This window comes from Neolamprologus multifasciatus, chromosome 7, assembly GCF_963576455.1.
Source record: "Neolamprologus multifasciatus chromosome 7, fNeoMul1.2, whole genome shotgun sequence".
Classification (NCBI taxonomy): Eukaryota; Metazoa; Chordata; class Actinopteri; order Cichliformes; family Cichlidae; genus Neolamprologus; species Neolamprologus multifasciatus.
In genome coordinates, this window is record NC_140445.1 from 59,308,965 (window position 1) to 59,325,544 (window position 16,580).

The 16,580-nt window shown below is 38.9% G+C and overlaps 1 long non-coding RNA gene and 1 pseudogene across 1 annotated transcript; one reads left to right on the forward strand and one right to left on the reverse strand.

The window, feature by feature from the left end:
- Nucleotides 1–11,060: 11,060 nt before the first annotated feature.
- LOC146515708 (uncharacterized) lies at nucleotides 11,061–12,734 on the reverse strand (annotated as a pseudogene).
- Nucleotides 12,735–12,834: 100 nt separating this feature from the next.
- On the forward strand, nucleotides 12,835–15,549 carry LOC146515709 (uncharacterized). Its single transcript, XR_014874892.1, has 4 exons — nucleotides 12,835–13,469; nucleotides 14,428–14,476; nucleotides 14,644–14,707; nucleotides 15,105–15,549. It is a non-coding gene; the product is annotated as an uncharacterized LOC146515709 (long non-coding RNA).
- Nucleotides 15,550–16,580: the final 1,031 nt, after the last annotated feature.

Below are 16,580 nucleotides of genomic sequence, written 5' to 3' on the forward strand. Positions count from 1 at the left end.
AAAATGTTTCCTTTCTTACTTATTGGATTAATTTATTTAATCTAAGTTCATATTCTCTCTCTCTCGCACTCTCGTGTTTTCTTTAATGAACTACTGTGATAAAATTTTAAGAGAAATGAATGGCACGTGGTTCATTAGACTTAAGTCAGATGTCTGCTCTAGAAGTGACATCTCCAGTTTCATTATTCACTGATGACTCCTCTACTTCTGGATCACCTATCAGTGCATTGAAAATATTTTGAAACCACCATTACTAAAATTTAAAAACGAACTTAACCTTGACTTCATTAATATCAATCTAGTTGACACAAAAGTTAAACAGTAAGATATTGATAGACCTGTAGCTTGCTACTGTCAACAACCTTCTACTGCTTAGAGGTATTTCTAATTTGGCTTTCTGTTTTTCTTCTTTTTTCACATATGGTGTACAAACAGTGTAATGACTGTGAATGCTTCTATGCTGGTAATGTCAGGGCTCTGTGTGCGAGCAGGCGGAGATGAGGATCCAAATGCAGGACTCGAACACAGAATTGTAACTCAAAACCTCAACTTTATTGCTGGAGAAAACAAATCATGAACTGAACAAGAAAACACACAGGTATAACCCGATGGTACGACGCAACACTGAGCAAGGGCAAACACAGGGCTAATATACACAGGGAAGTAATCAGGGAATGGAAAACAGGAGGGAGACACAGCTGGGAGAGATTGGGGCTAACGAGTCAGGGGATCAAAGCTGGACACACTGACATAAGACACAATCCTTCAAAATAAAACAGGAAACAATACACACTAAACTAAGACACGGACTGGACAGAGAGAGACAGACTAGACACTGAACTAAACCAGCAATAAACACGAGAACACAAAACCTAAGAACTAATCCCTAAACAAGAATAACTAAAACATAGATTATTATTATTAATAATCATCATCATCCATCATCATCATAACCAACAAAAGCACCACAAGAGAATAAGAAAACAATCCATAATGCAAAAACACACCAAAACATAACAACTCAAAATACTGGGTCAAACTGACCCAGAACCGTGACAGGGCTAAATTTAAAATTATTAAACTTACTTAAGACAATGTATATTCTTCTATGACAAAAAATACAAGTGTTCATTTAAGCAAATAAACAGAGACGTAAGAGATGTTTTTTCAAAAATTGTTTTTCTTTATTTTTATTTGCAGCTAACAAATCTTTTTAAAAGATTTGTAGCTTTTGTAGTGCTCCCTACTATGTGAACCCCTCACCAGAATGTTGAACTTTTTAGTTCAAGCAAATTAAACCTCAACAATCAAATGATCCCCTGTGAGCAAGCACTAGGCACGGTGGAAAGGAAAAAACTCCCTTTTAACAGGAAGAAACCTTTGACAGAACCAGGCTCAGGAAGGGGCAGCCATCTGTCACGACTGGTTGGGGTGAGAGGCAAAAGAAAAGAAAAATGAGGAGCACGAGTTAGCTAAATGTTGCTCATGTTGTCTAACATGAACAACGTATGGTTTTCTGGACTGTGGATGAAAAGCAGTCCATCATTACTAGTCTTTAAAAGGGAACTAATCCATCATTAAGGTAGCAATATGGCTCAATGAGGCTATAGACAGAGTTAAATAGGCAATCACTGCTAAGCATTGAAAAGCCCCAGTAAGCTGCAGGTATAATAAGGCCTACTGCGGCAACACCTAAACCTATTTTAAGTAGGCGTTTGGCACCATGACGCCATGAACCACTACTAGGTCGGAACCACGTCAGGAGATGGTTCTGAGACAGGAGAATCAAGCTCTTCAGGTTGAAGACCAAGATTGTCCTGTGTCGGGACCACATCAGGAGATGGTTCTGAGACTGGAGAAACAAGCTCCTCAAGTTCATGAGCAAGATTGTCCTGTGTCGGGACCACATCAGGAGATGGTTCTGAGACAGGAGAAAACAAGCCCCTCAAGTTCATGAGCAAGACTCTCCTGCTGCAGAGGTTCACCAGTGATGTTGTGAACAGCAGCTAATATTTCTTCTTCCTCCTCCCTTTCAGCTCATCCTTAAGATTATTAATTATTTCTCTTTTCATTATAAGATGTTTATAAAGTTCATCTATGAGCTCTTGTTTATGAACAATCTTGACACTTTGCTTTTGACTTTTTCTTCCAACAGAAATATTTGTAGTGTCAGACTTTCTGTTGTCTTTTCTTGATACTCAAGATTTTCTAAATGTTTCTTGAGATTTGTGTTCTCTGTTTTTTAATTTTTTTATCTCAGCAGCAATGCTGCTGTTCTCTTTAAGGAGACATTCTTCTTTCTCTTGAAAGTCATGGTGCATCCTCTGAATTGTGCTTACCTGCTCCTGCAATTTAGCCTCCAGAGATTCCACCTGTGACTGCTTTTCATGCAGTGCCTGTCTCAACCGATGCTGAAGAGTACAAATTTCTCTTTTCAGCTCAACTGTGAGTTCTGTCTTCTGAAATATTTCACTATGTTGTTTTTCTATTATCTCTTCTTTTTTTATTGTTTTATGGTGAGCTTCTCCCACTTGCTGCTCAAGTCTCTCTAAAGAGTCCTTGAGATCTGTGTTCTCTTTCTTTTGCTCGTTTCTCTCACTTTCAATCTGAGACAACTGAGCAGCAATGCTGCTGTTCTGCTCAATGAGAGATTCTGCCTTTTCCAAAAAATCATGGTGCATTGTCTGAATGTTCTTTTCCTGTTCCTGGAGTTTAGCCTCCAGAGATTCCACCTGTGTCTGATTTTTTTTAGCCTGAGCCTTCATGTGTTTAAGCTCATCTCTTGACTGATGGAAATGATCTTTATAATAATTCTTTTTGCACTTTAGGGTGCTCAACTCCAACTGGAGTTCTTGTATTTTCATTTGAAGCTCCATAGGGTCAGGTATTTCTCTCTCCATCAACCCATACAGTCTTTGTGATTCCTCTCGAATCTCTCTGTCAGACTGTGAATTATTAAATGTTTCGTGTGACATTTCTTTAAACGTTTAATGCAAAGTATCGACAAGAAAAATGTTTGCTTAATTGTTTAAGTTTAAAAATAGTCCCTTTCTAAAAGGTTTCTGGTTTGCAAAACACAACGCGCTGTTTCTGAAAATGTTCCAAGTAAAACTGTTTGCGAAGGTGAAGAGGGGGTATTTAAGGACTTTTGTGGCCGCGAATTTGACGTCAGCGCCCTTTGAGCCTTTGATCCTTTGTTCGATCACAGGATCACAGGACAGCTGTGCGTAATTCTGCGCATGCTCAGAGAATGCCCTTTGAGATGCACGGTTTTGTTTTGTTTTGAATTTTTTTAAATACCCTGAAAACAGTGTTGCCAACTTAGCGATTTTGTCGCTATATTAGGGAGTTTTCAAACCCCCTTAGCGTCGGTTTTTTTTTTTCTAAAAAGCGACTACACTGTAAATGTAATATTGTGTTTAATTAAAAATATTAAATAGGCTGAACTCAGTTTTTATCAATTTGTTATCAGAACTCGATTTAAATAAGTTACCAGTACTTTTTATGCAAAAATGCTGATAAACTCAATTTATTTGAGTTGTCTTAACTTAGAGAAACTAAGTAGATGGACGTTTTGTTTCTCAGTGCGGAAGGATGAAAGATGTGTTTTGAAAATGCCCCGTCACTACCGTCCTCCTCCCTCTTGGATCAGTCCGCATGTTCATGGCGCCAGCATTTGTTATGGAATATGTTGAGCAAACCTGGAAAAGCGTCAGCTCAGGATATTATTGTTTTCATTGCTGTGAATCTTTACCTGATACTAGTGATGGGCAGATGAAGCTTCATGAAGCACTGAAGCTTTTCATCCAATTGGTTCACCCCAGCACAAAGCGTCTTGAAGCTTCATTTGCTCTAGTAGGACATCTACTGGACGTAAAAATATTAGTTGGCATGAATTTGAAGAGTGTGGCCTTTTGCACACAGCCTGTAAATGTCAACAACAAAGGGAGTGTGTAAAACATCTATATTGTAGTGATGCAGTATACTGTGTATATTTATACTGACAGTATGGAAAATGATCATTTGGAAATGCTTAAAATGGAAATGATCATTTACTGTGAGGTGAGGTGTGGTTGGGGTGTGGACAGTGGTTGTGCTTTTGTAACGTTGAGGTATGGACAGCTACACACTGAGGCCTCAGTCCTGCCTGTTCACATTTTATTCTGTAAAAACTACATTTTCACTGCTTTTATGACCTTTTAGTGGGGAGAACATAGCTAGGATTTAATAATTTAATGATTAAAATCTTTTAAATCCTTTGTCCTCCACAATGCTAAATGTCTGGGAGTCCTCAATCACCATGCCAACCAGGTCTTCATCTATTTGAGATTGTTCTCCTGAGGAAAGACAACAAAAACAAAGCACAAATATAAATATCACACACGTAACTTATTACAGTTGTATAATATTGTTATATCATTTAGTAACATTACTGCATGCTATATTATCATGGCATTTGATGGCTCACCTGGTCTTGCTCCACAGTCGGTGTTCCCCTTATTCTCATGCAAAGCTCTGTAGTGCCTAAGCATGGATGAGGTGTTGTTGTTATATCCCAGCTCCCTGGCACATAGCAAACACTTCACCTTGTACAAAAGCAAATCCGCTTAACATAAGTTTTATGGCACCATCAGTATTATGAAAATACATCTTCTGTAGAAATTTACATACCTTGTTGGGAGAAATAAGATCAAAATGTTCCCACACAGGGGAGGACATCCTCCTCTTCTTAGCTGGCTCCATTCTCTCCTGACTTTCTCTCCTCACTCTCATAAACCTCCAAACTCTCACTAACCGCAACTCTCCATCAAACACCCACATTTTGAATGAAGTCTGAGGGGTTTATATCGCTGTCATGGCTCGCGGCAAAGTTCGAACCACTTCATGAACCAGTCACGTGGTACAGCCGGGCAGCGAGGCTTCGGACGTCATCATTTTCAGCTCCTCCAATAAACGAAGCAAGCCTCGATACGCGCATCGCGGAAACGCCCCCCTAAATTACTCGACACAAGCTTCGAAGCCTCGATACAGAACGTCACATCACTACCTGATACACTGACTTGGTGAGTAAATGTTTACTCTTATTCAAACTGATTTTGTTGCTTCTCTTAGTTTAGCACCAGGTTTATAATCTTGCTAGCTAGTTAGTGTTAGCCTAGCGTTGCTGCTGCCGCTGGGCTCATGTTACTTAAAAATTAACACCACAGCCTTAAAAACCTTACATAACACTATGTCTGTGAAATTTTCTGTTGATTGTTTGAAATAACAAAAGTGAAATAAAGGCCCAGACAAAATTCTTCGGGAGGTGCAGCCATTAGGGGTGGGGTGTGGGGGTTATTTTCAATCCATAGCCATAACTAACTAACTAACTAACTAACTAACTAACTAACTATATATCATGTTTAACCTGAGAAGCAAAAGAGTGCAGGGGGATTGAAAAGAATAAGCCATGAGTTAGCTGTGCTCGCAGACTCTGAGCCTTGACCTCCCGGTCAGCTATCCCGCTGGTGGATAACAGAGCTCTCCGAAAACGTGGAAGCACTTTTGCAAATATGTGATATTTTGATAAATTAAGTAGATATTTGAGCATTACACAGCTACATTCTTGCCTGAAAATATCTTAAAAGGTTATTTTGTGACCCAGAAAGGGTAGTCTGGGGAAAAGGCGGATCCATTTGTTGGCAATGGCAGAGGAGCACGGCTAAAAAACTTATTACTTTTTCTGGGTCACAAATAAACTTTTAAGATATTTTCAGGCGACAATGTAGATGTGTAAAGTTCAAATATATGCTCAATTTATCAAGACATCACATATTTGTAAAAATGCTCCAACGTTTTCAGAGACGTCCATTTTTTCATGCTTTGTGGCAGCTTTTGAACATCTGTGGCATCTATTAATGTCAAATCTAGCCTTTATTTAACAACATAAGCAAACTCTGTTACAATAATTGCACAGCCATTAAGGATCAAATCAGTTTCTGAAAAATGTTCTGCTTTTTCTCCCTCTGCTTGCTTCTTGCTGTCTTTGAGGCTCGGGACCAGCACTCCTGCTGTTGGACAGAAAGGCATCAACTCAGTGGTAAGTATTTTGGTTTTTCCAATATATTAGCAACTGCCAGTGACATTTATATTAATCAGGCTGAACTTTAATCATACTTTAGATCAGCCTGTTTTACTTATTGTTTTATTTGTGCTTTGGTTTGGGGAAGTTGTTTCTTTACTGATCTTTTCCTGTCTTCTGTTATTAGACTTGAGATATGGACCGCACTATGCTGTTGCTGTTGACTCCAGTTAATTCTACAAGACATGCTGTGTAAGTAAACAAACAACAACAGTTTGGTCTGCATTTCTTGAAAGATCACATCCCCCAAACTTAGTTTAGAGGGTCTACACTGTATATAGTGACGTCTGCAAGTTTTCTAACAGCAAAATTTGTTTTGTGCCCAAATCATTTTGCACATCATTAGAATGAAAGTTATTGGCCATGTTTGCATAGCCCTTTTTAAAATGATGCTTTCATGACATTATTGTGTGTTGGGTGGTGGTCACAGCTATCCAGACTGACAGTGGGACATTGAATGTCACCTCTCTGGTGGGGAGGGTGCCTGAGATTGTGTAAATTGGAGTCTGTTTTATACCAAATGCAGAAAAAAATGTTTTAAGAAAGCAATTCAGTTCATGTTCCAAAAAATATGATTGTTTGCTTGCAGGACAACAGGAGAGATGAGTCCTCCGTCACAGATGGTGTGGTCAGTGAAGATGGTCGCCTGCAGGTTCAAGCTCATTGCATCTCCAACCCACATCCACTGCCACTGTACTTAAGGGAAGTTAAAGACTTTCTTCTGCACCTACATTGGATCACCTCGATCCATGATAGTCATTTAGGCAGTAATGCCTGGACTGGAAACAAGCCATCCTTAAAATAATACAACATTCCAGCTCATGTGTTGGAATGCAAAACAAATGTGTTGTTTAAATTAGAGACTGCACTTGTGACAGAACAACAAATATTTTATTTTGATTATATAAGTAATGTAAGTACAAAACAAACTTGTGGTAGGCCTAAACTTATTTTCAGAATAATTACATCTGAGACTTTGTTTCATTGTCAGATTATAACCATGATGGCAATATAATTGTTTGTTGTTCAGCAGAACAGTGTCCAGTATGTTGGCTGTTATACTTTGTTGTGTTTGAAAATAAAAGTTGGGCTGATTTTAACATCATTACAAAAAGTGTTGTTAATTATTTTTAATCATATTCAGGTTACCACAAATTGTTTTTTCATTAGTTGAACTTGAAATGTTTGTCAGTAAGTAAACAATTAGTATTGTACAGTCAGAAATATCAAGTTATTCTTAATACTGCAGACTTGCAATGATGGCTGTTTTCCTAACAGTCATCTTAAGTAAGCTTTACTTAGTTTTTTTGAGGCAACGAGTTTCCTTAATTTTTTTGAGTTCTGGGAACTAACAAGGCCGTACAGTGTACTCAAAATGAGTAAGTTGCCCTAACTTGGTCATCTTACATAAACTTGATCAAATTTTCTTCAGTTCTGGGAACAAATGAACTTGTACAGAGTACTCAAAATAAACAAGTTATCCTAATTTAGTCATTTTTAGCTAAGCTTTACTCAGTTTTTCTTGAGGCAACGAGTTTCCTCAATTTTTTTGAGTTCTGGGAACTAATTCGATTTTTACAGTGTAGCGACAAATCTGGCGACTTTTTCTGGTGTTATTGGAGGCTTATTTATGACAACTTTTGACGTGAAAGCGCTTGTTGCTCTTACTCTCAACAAGCAGCGGGTGCTGCCGTGGGCACCTCGCTCGTGCCAAAGCGCTCACAGGCGGAGAATAGTCCTCCTCCAGCCGCTATCAGGGCAGGAGATGTTCACGTGCGTCCAAACTGCAAATGAATCACGCACGAGCAAAGCCGCCGCTCCCGCACTGACTGTAACGCAGTCAATTCTTCTTTTACTGTTATGCTGTTTTGTGGATCACAAGGTTTAAAACTACTTGTAAACACACACACACACACACACACACACAGTAACTCCACCCTAACCTGCAGCTGCAGCGCAAATAACAACGAAAATTGTTTGTAAACGTGTCCTGGAGTTTACAGGTATAGACAGTGCAACAGCTTCCAGGTCATTTATTCTGCCAATATGGCAAGAAGGTCATAACTGCTTCTAGCACTGTCTACATCAGGGGTAGGCAACGCCAGGCCTCGAGGGCCAGTGTCCTGCAGGTTTTTAGATCTCACCCTGGGTCAACACACCTGAATCAAATGATTAGTTCATTACCAGCCCCCTGGAGAATTTCAAGACATGCTGAGGAGGTAATTTAGCCATTTGAATTAGCTGTGTTGGATCAAGGACACATCTAAAACCTGCAGGACAGTATCGGCACAGTATTGGCACTCGAGGCCTGGAGTTGCCTACCCCTGGTCTATATGATCTGATCAGAGAGGCTGACTGCATCACCGCTGATGATGAGTACAAGCGGTTCTGAGACAGGAGAATGAAGCTCTTCAGGTTGAGGACCAAGATTCTCCTGTGTCGGGACCACATCAGTAGATGGTTCTGAGACTGGAGAAACAAGCTCCTCGGGTTCAGGAGCACTACTGCTCTGGTGCCTTGCATCTTGCTTTTTCTAGTTGCAGTAGGTTGTCTCAATTGTTCCAGCAAGGTTTGTACTTAGACAAGGCCTAACATGTTTCATCATGAAAAATGTGAACTTTATTGCCATTTCCCCCCCCACTCACAGCTACGGTGTTGACAGGAGCCGCCAGCTCCTGTGGAGTCATGTCGCTAAACTGTCCTCCCAGGACCTCCATGGTTTACTCCACTGCTTAACAGCAAACACACAAAAACCTGTACCAACTGTCAGTGTTGATATCTTGCAAGCGTGACTCCTTTGTGTTGCACTCTAAACGTCCGTACGACCGGTGTTGTGCCAAAAAGTGATTGTCTGCCAAAAAGTGATTTCCGGTATTTGCCAAAAACTGATTGGTCGTATTTAAACTGCTATAAGTAACTTGTTGGCTATAATATGTGAAACATATGTTAAACGCATCCCTCATGGATGACATAAAGTCATATTGAGACACAAACAACATTCGTGTAACAAGGTAGAAGCCGCAATCAGTTTTTGGCAGTGACTTTTATATAACCTTTATTTATGCAGTTAAAAAAATCTCATTAACATTAAAAATGTATTTTGTCAGAGTAAGCTGGCCAAGAGGACAGCAGAAAAGGCAGCAAATATGACAATAGTTCTGTAAAAATATTTTAAACGAGGATAAAGGACCAGATTGGTTATAATGTAAGTACAATAACACAGAGCTCTAAAGATACTTGAAAAAACAGATAATTTTTTAATTCTATATATAACCCCTTTGTAAACGCTGTTCACCGAAGTCTATTTACCAACATACATAAAGATATTACACATAAAAAAAAATACACGGAAACATTGGAAATCAGTTTTTGGCAGGCAATCACTTTTTGGCACAACACCGGAACCAAGAAAAGCGTTCCGATTCTGTAACTCAAAAGGACTGTATCGTTCTACTTTTTAAAAATTACCTCATATAATATTGTATTGTGACGCACAGTTACTCACAATTGCGTCACAAAAAAAGTAACTGTGCGATGCAAAAAACAGTACAATGAGACTTTAAAATGTTTCCTTTCTTACTTATTGGATAATTTATTTAATCTAAGTTCATATTCTCTCTCTCTCGCACTCTCGTGTTTTCTTTAATGAACTACTGTGATAAAATTTTAAGAGAAATGAATGGCACGTGGTTCATTAGACTTAAGTCAGATGTCCTGCTCTAGAAGTGACATCTCCAGTTTCATTATTCACTGATGACTCCTCTACTTCTGGATCACCTATCAGTGCATTGAAAATATTTTGAAACCACCATTACTAAAATTTAAAAACGAACTTAACCTTGACTTCATTAATATCAATCTAGTTGACACAAAAGTTAAACAGTAAGATATTGATAGACCTGTAGCTTGCTACTGTCAACAACCTTCTACTGCTTAGAGGTATTTCTAATTTGGCTTTCTGTTTTTCTTCTTTTTTTTCACATATGGTGTACAAACAGTGTAATGACTGTGAATGCTTCTATGCTGGTAATGTCAGGGCTCTGTGTGCGAGCAGGCGGAGATGAGGATCCAAATGCAGGACTCGAACACAGAATTGTAACTCAAAACCTCAACTTTATTGCTGGAGAAAACAAATCATGAACTGAACAAGAAAACACACAGGTATAACCCGATGGTACGACGCAACACTGAGCAAGGGCAAACACAGGGCTAATATACACAGGGAAGTAATCAGGGAATGGAAAACAGGAGGGAGACACAGCTGGGAGAGATTGGGGCTAACGAGTCAGGGGATCAAAGCTGGACACACTGACATAAGACACAATCCTTCAAAATAAAACAGGAAACAATACACACTAAACTAAGACACGGACTGGACAGAGAGAGACAGACTAGACACTGAACTAAACCAGCAATAAACACGAGAACACAAAACCTAAGAACTAATCCTAAACAAGAATAACTAAAACATAGATTATTATTATTAATAATCATCATCATCATCATCATCATCATCATCATCATCATCATCATAACCAACAAAAGCACCACAAGAGAATAAGAAAACAATCCATAATGCAAAAACACACCAAAACATAACAACTCAAAATACTGGGTCAAACTGACCCAGAACCGTGACAGGGCTAAATTTAAAATTATTAAACTTACTTAAGACAATGTATATTCTTCTATGACAAAAAATACAAGTGTTCATTTTAAGCAAATAAACAGAGACGTAAGAGATGTTTTTCAAAAATTGTTTTCTTTATTTTTATTTGCAGCTAACAAATCTTTTTAAAAGATTTGTAGCTTTTGTAGTGCTCCCTACTATGTGAACCCCTCACCAGAATGTTGAACTTTTTAGTTCAAGCAAATTAAACCTCAACAATCAAATGATCCCCTGTGAGCAAGCACTAGGCACGGTGGAAAGGAAAAACTCCCTTTAACAGGAAGAAACCTTTGACAGAACCAGGCTCAGGAAGGGGCAGCCATCTGTCACGACTGGTTGGGGGTGAGAGGCAAAAGAAAAGAAAAATGAGAGCACGAGTTAGCTAAATGTTGCTCATGTTGTCTAACATGAACAACGTATGGTTTTCTGGACTGTGGATGAAAAGCAGTCCATCATTACTAGTCTTTAAAAGGGAACTAATCCATCATTAAGGTAGCAATATGGCTCAATGAGGCTATAGACAGAGTTAAATAGGCAATCACTGCTAAGCATTGAAAAGCCCCAGTAAGCTGCAGGTATAATAAGGCCTACTGCGGCAACACCTAAACCTATTTTAAGTAGGCGTTTGGCACCATGACGCCATGAACCACTACTAGTCGGAACCACGTCAGGAGATGGTTCTGAGACAGGAGAATCAAGCTCTTCAGGTTGAAGACCAAGATTGTCCTGTGTCGGGACCACATCAGGAGATGGTTCTGAGACTGGAGAAACAAGCTCCTCAAGTTCATGAGCAAGATTCTCCTGTGTCGGGACCACATCAGGAGATGGTTCTGAGACAGGAGAAACAAGCCCCTCAAGTTCATGAGCAAGACTCTCCTGCTGCAGAGGTTCACCAGTGATGTTGTGAACAGCAGCTAATATTTCTTCTTCCTCCTCCCTTTTCAGCTCATCCTTAAGATTATTAATTATTTCTCTTTTCATTATAAGATGTTTATAAAGTTCATCTATGAGCTCTTGTTTATGAACAATCTTGACACTTTGCTTTTTGACTTTTTCTTCCAACAGAAATATTTGTAGTGTCAGACTTTCTGTTGTCTTTTCTTGATACTCAAGATTTTCTAAATGTTTCTTGAGATTTGTGTTCTCTGTTTTTAATTTTTTTATCTCAGCAGCAATGCTGCTGTTCTCTTTAAGGAGACATTCTTCTTTCTCTTGAAAGTCATGGTGCATCCTCTGAATTGTGCTTACCTGCTCCTGCAATTTAGCCTCCAGAGATTCCACCTGTGACTGCTTTTCATGCAGTGCCTGTCTCAACCGATGCTGAAGAGTACAAATTTCTCTTTCAGCTCAACTGTGAGTTCTGTCTTCTGAAATATTTCACTATGTTGTTTTTCTATTATCTCTTCTTTTTTTATTGTTTTATGGTGAGCTTCTCCCACTTGCTGCTCAAGTCTCTCTAAAGAGTCCTTGAGATCTGTGTTCTCTTTCTTTTGCTCGTTTCTCTCACTTTCAATCTGAGACAACTGAGCAGCAATGCTGCTGTTCTGCTCAATGAGAGATTCTGCCTTTTCCAAAAAATCATGGTGCATTGTCTGAATGTTCTTTTCCTGTTCCTGGAGTTTAGCCTCCAGAGATTCCACCTGTGTCTGATTTTTTTTAGCCTGAGCCTTCATGTGTTTAAGCTCATCTCTTGACTGATGGAAATGATCTTTATAATAATTCTTTTTGCACTTTAGGGTGCTCAACTCCAACTGGAGTTCTTGTATTTTCATTTGAAGCTCCATAGGGTCAGGTATTTCTCTCTCCATCAACCCATACAGTCTTTGTGATTCCTCTCGAATCTCTCTGTCAGACTGTGAATTATTAAATGTTTCGTGTGACATTTCTTTAAACGTTTAATGCAAAGTATCGACAAGAAAAATGTTTGCTTAATTGTTTAAGTTTAAAAATAGTCCCTTTCTAAAAGGTTTCTGGTTGCAAAACACAACGCGCTGTTTCTGAAAATGTTCCAAGTAAAACTGTTTTGCGAAGGTGAAGAGGGGGTATTTAAGGACTTTTGTGGCCGCGAATTTGACGTCAGCGCTCTTTGAGCCTTTGATCCTTTGTTCGATCACAGGATCACAGGACAGCTGTGCGTAATTCTGCGCATGCTCAGAGAATGCCCTTTGAGATGCACGGTTTTGTTTTGTTTTGAATTTTTTTAAATACCCTGAAAACAGTGTTGCCAACTTAGCGATTTTGTCGCTATATTAGGGAGTTTTCAAACCCCCTTAGCGTCGGTTTTTTTTTTTCTAAAAAGCGACTACACTGTAAAATGTAATATTGTGTTTAATTAAAAATATTAAATAGGCTGAACTCAGTTTTTATCAATTTGTTATCAGAACTCGATTTAAATAAGTTACCAGTACTTTTTATGCAAAATGCTGATAAACTCAATTTATTTGAGTTGTCTTAACTTAGAGAAACTAAGTAAGATGGACGTTTTGTTTCTCAGTGCGGAAGGATGAAAGATGTGTTTTGAAAATGCCCCGTCACTACCGTCCTCCTCCCTCTTGGATCAGTCCGCATGTTCATGGCGCCAGCATTTGTTATGGAATATGTTGAGCAAACCTGGAAAAGCGTCAGCTCAGGATATTATTGTTTTCATTGCTGTGAATCTTTACCTGATACACTGACTTGGTGAGTAAATGTTTACTCTTATTCAAACTGATTTTGTTGCTTCTCTTAGTTTAGCACCAGGTTTATAATCTTGCTAGCTAGTTAGTGTTAGCCTAGCGTTGCTGCTGCCGCTGGGCTCATGTTACTTAAAAATTAACACCACAGCCTTAAAAACCTTACATAACACTATGTCTGTGAAATTTTCTGTTGATTGTTTGAAATAACAAAAGTGAAATAAGGCCCAGACAAAATTCTTCGGGAGGTGCAGCCATTAGGGGTGGGGTGTGGGGGTTATTTTCAATCCATAGCCATAACTAACTAACTAACTAACTAACTAACTATATATCATGTTTAACCTGAGAAGCAAAAGAGTGCAGGGGGATTGAAAAGAATAAGCCATGAGTTAGCTGTGCTCGCAGACTCTGAGCCTTGACCTCCCGGTCAGCTATCCCGCTGGTGGATAACAGAGCTCTCCGAAAACGTGGAAGCACTTTTGCAAATATGTGATATTTTGATAAATTAAGTAGATATTTGAGCATTACACAGCTACATTCTTGCCTGAAAATATCTTAAAGGTTATTTTGTGACCCAGAAAGGGTAGTCTGGGGAAAAGGCGGATCCATTTGTTGGCAATGGCAGAGGAGCACGGCTAAAAAACTTATTACTTTTTCTGGGTCACAAAATAAACTTTTAAGATATTTTCAGGCGACAATGTAGATGTGTAAAGTTCAAATATATGCTCAATTTATCAAGACATCACATATTTGTAAAAATGCTCCAACGTTTTCAGAGACGTCCATTTTTTCATGCTTTGTGGCAGCTTTTGAACATCTGTGGCATCTATTAATGTCAAATCTAGCCTTTATTTAACAACATAAGCAAACTCTGTTACAATAATTGCACAGCCATTAAGGATCAAATCAGTTTCTGAAAAATGTTCTGCTTTTTCTCCCTCTGCTTGCTTCTTGCTGTCTTTGAGGCTCGGGACCAGCACTCCTGCTGTTGGACAGAAAGGCATCAACTCAGTGGTAAGTATTTTGGTTTCCAATATATTAGCAACTGCCAGTGACATTTATATTAATCAGGCTGAACTTTAATCATACTTTAGATCAGCCTGTTTTACTTATTGTTTTATTTGTGCTTTGGTTTGGGGAAGTTGTTTCTTTACTGATCTTTTCCTGTCTTCTGTTATTAGACTTGAGATATGACCGCACTATGCTGTTGCTGTTGACTCCAGTTAATTCTACAAGACATGCTGTGTAAGTAAACAAACAACAACAGTTTGGTCTGCATTTCTTGAAAGATCACATCCCCCAAACTTAGTTTAGAGGGTCTACACTGTATATAGTGACGTCTGCAAGTTTTCTAACAGCAAAATTTGTTTTGTGCCCAAATCATTTTGCACATCATTAGAATGAAAGTTATTGGCCATGTTTGCATAGCCCTTTTTAAAATGATGCTTTCATGACATTATTGTGTGTTGGGTGGTGGTCACAGCTATCCAGACTGACAGTGGGACATTGAATGTCACCTCTCTGGTGGGGAGGGTGCCTGAGATTGTGTAAATTGGAGTCTGTTTTATACCAAATGCAGAAAAAAATGTTTTAAGAAAGCAATTCAGTTCATGTTCCAAAAAATATGATTGTTTGCTTGCAGGACAACAGGAGAGATGAGTCCTCCGTCACAGATGGTGTGGTCAGTGAAGATGGTCGCCTGCAGGTTCAAGCTCATTGCATCTCCAACCCACATCCACTGCCACTGTACTTAAGGGAAGTTAAAGACTTTCTTCTGCACCTACATTTGGATCACCTCGATCCATGATAGTCATTTAGGCAGTAATGCCTGGACTGGAAACAAGCCATCCTTAAAATAATACAACATTCCAGCTCATGTGTTGGAATGCAAAACAAATGTGTTGTTTAAATTAGAGACTGCACTTGTGACAGAACAACAAATATTTTATTTTGATTATATAAGTAATGTAAGTACAAAACAAACTTGTGGTAGGCCTAAACTTATTTTCAGAATAATTACATCTGAGACTTTGTTTCATTGTCAGATTATAACCATGATGGCAATATAATTGTTTGTTGTTCAGCAGAACAGTGTCCAGTATGTGGCTGTTATACTTTGTTGTGTTTGAAAATAAAAGTTGGGCTGATTTTAACATCATTACAAAAAGTGTTGTTAATTATTTTTAATCATATTCAGGTTACCACAAATTGTTTTTTTCATTTAGTTGAACTTGAAATGTTTGTCAGTAAGTAAACAATTAGTATTGTACAGTCAGAAATATCAAGTTATTCTTAATACTGCAGACTTGCAATGATGGCTGTTTTCCTAACAGTCATCTTAAGTAAGCTTTACTTAGTTTTTTTGAGGCAACGAGTTTCCTTAATTTTTTTGAGTTCTGGGAACTAACAAGGCCGTACAGTGTACTCAAATGAGTAAGTTGCCCTAACTTGGTCATCTTACATAAACTTGATCAAATTTTCTTGAGTTCTGGGAACAAATGAACTTGTACAGAGTACTCAAAATAAACAAGTTATCCTAATTTAGTCATTTTTAGCTAAGCTTTACTCAGTTTTCTTGAGGCAACGAGTTTCCTCAATTTTTTTTGAGTTCTGGGAACTAATTCGATTTTACAGTGTAGCGACAAATCTGGCGACTTTTTCTGGTGTTATTGGAGGCTTATTTATGACAACTTTTGACGTGGAAAGCGCTTGTTGCTCTTACTCTCAACAAGCAGCGGGTGCTGCCGTGGGCACCTCGCTCGTGCCAAAGCGCTCACAGGCGGAGAATAGTCCTCCTCCAGCCGCTATCAGGGCAGGAGATGTTCACGTGCGTCCAAACTGCAAATGAATCACGCACGAGCAAAGCCGCCGCTCCCGCACTGACTGTAACGCAGTCAATTCTTCTTTTACTGTTATGCTGTTTTGTGGATCACAAGGTTTAAAACTACTTGTAAACACACACACACACACACACACACACACACACACACACACACACACACACACACACACACACACAGTAACTCCACCCTAACCTGCAGCTGCAGCGCAAATAACAACGAAAATTGTTTGTAAACGTGTCCTGGAGTTTACAGGTATAGACAGTGCAACAGCTTCC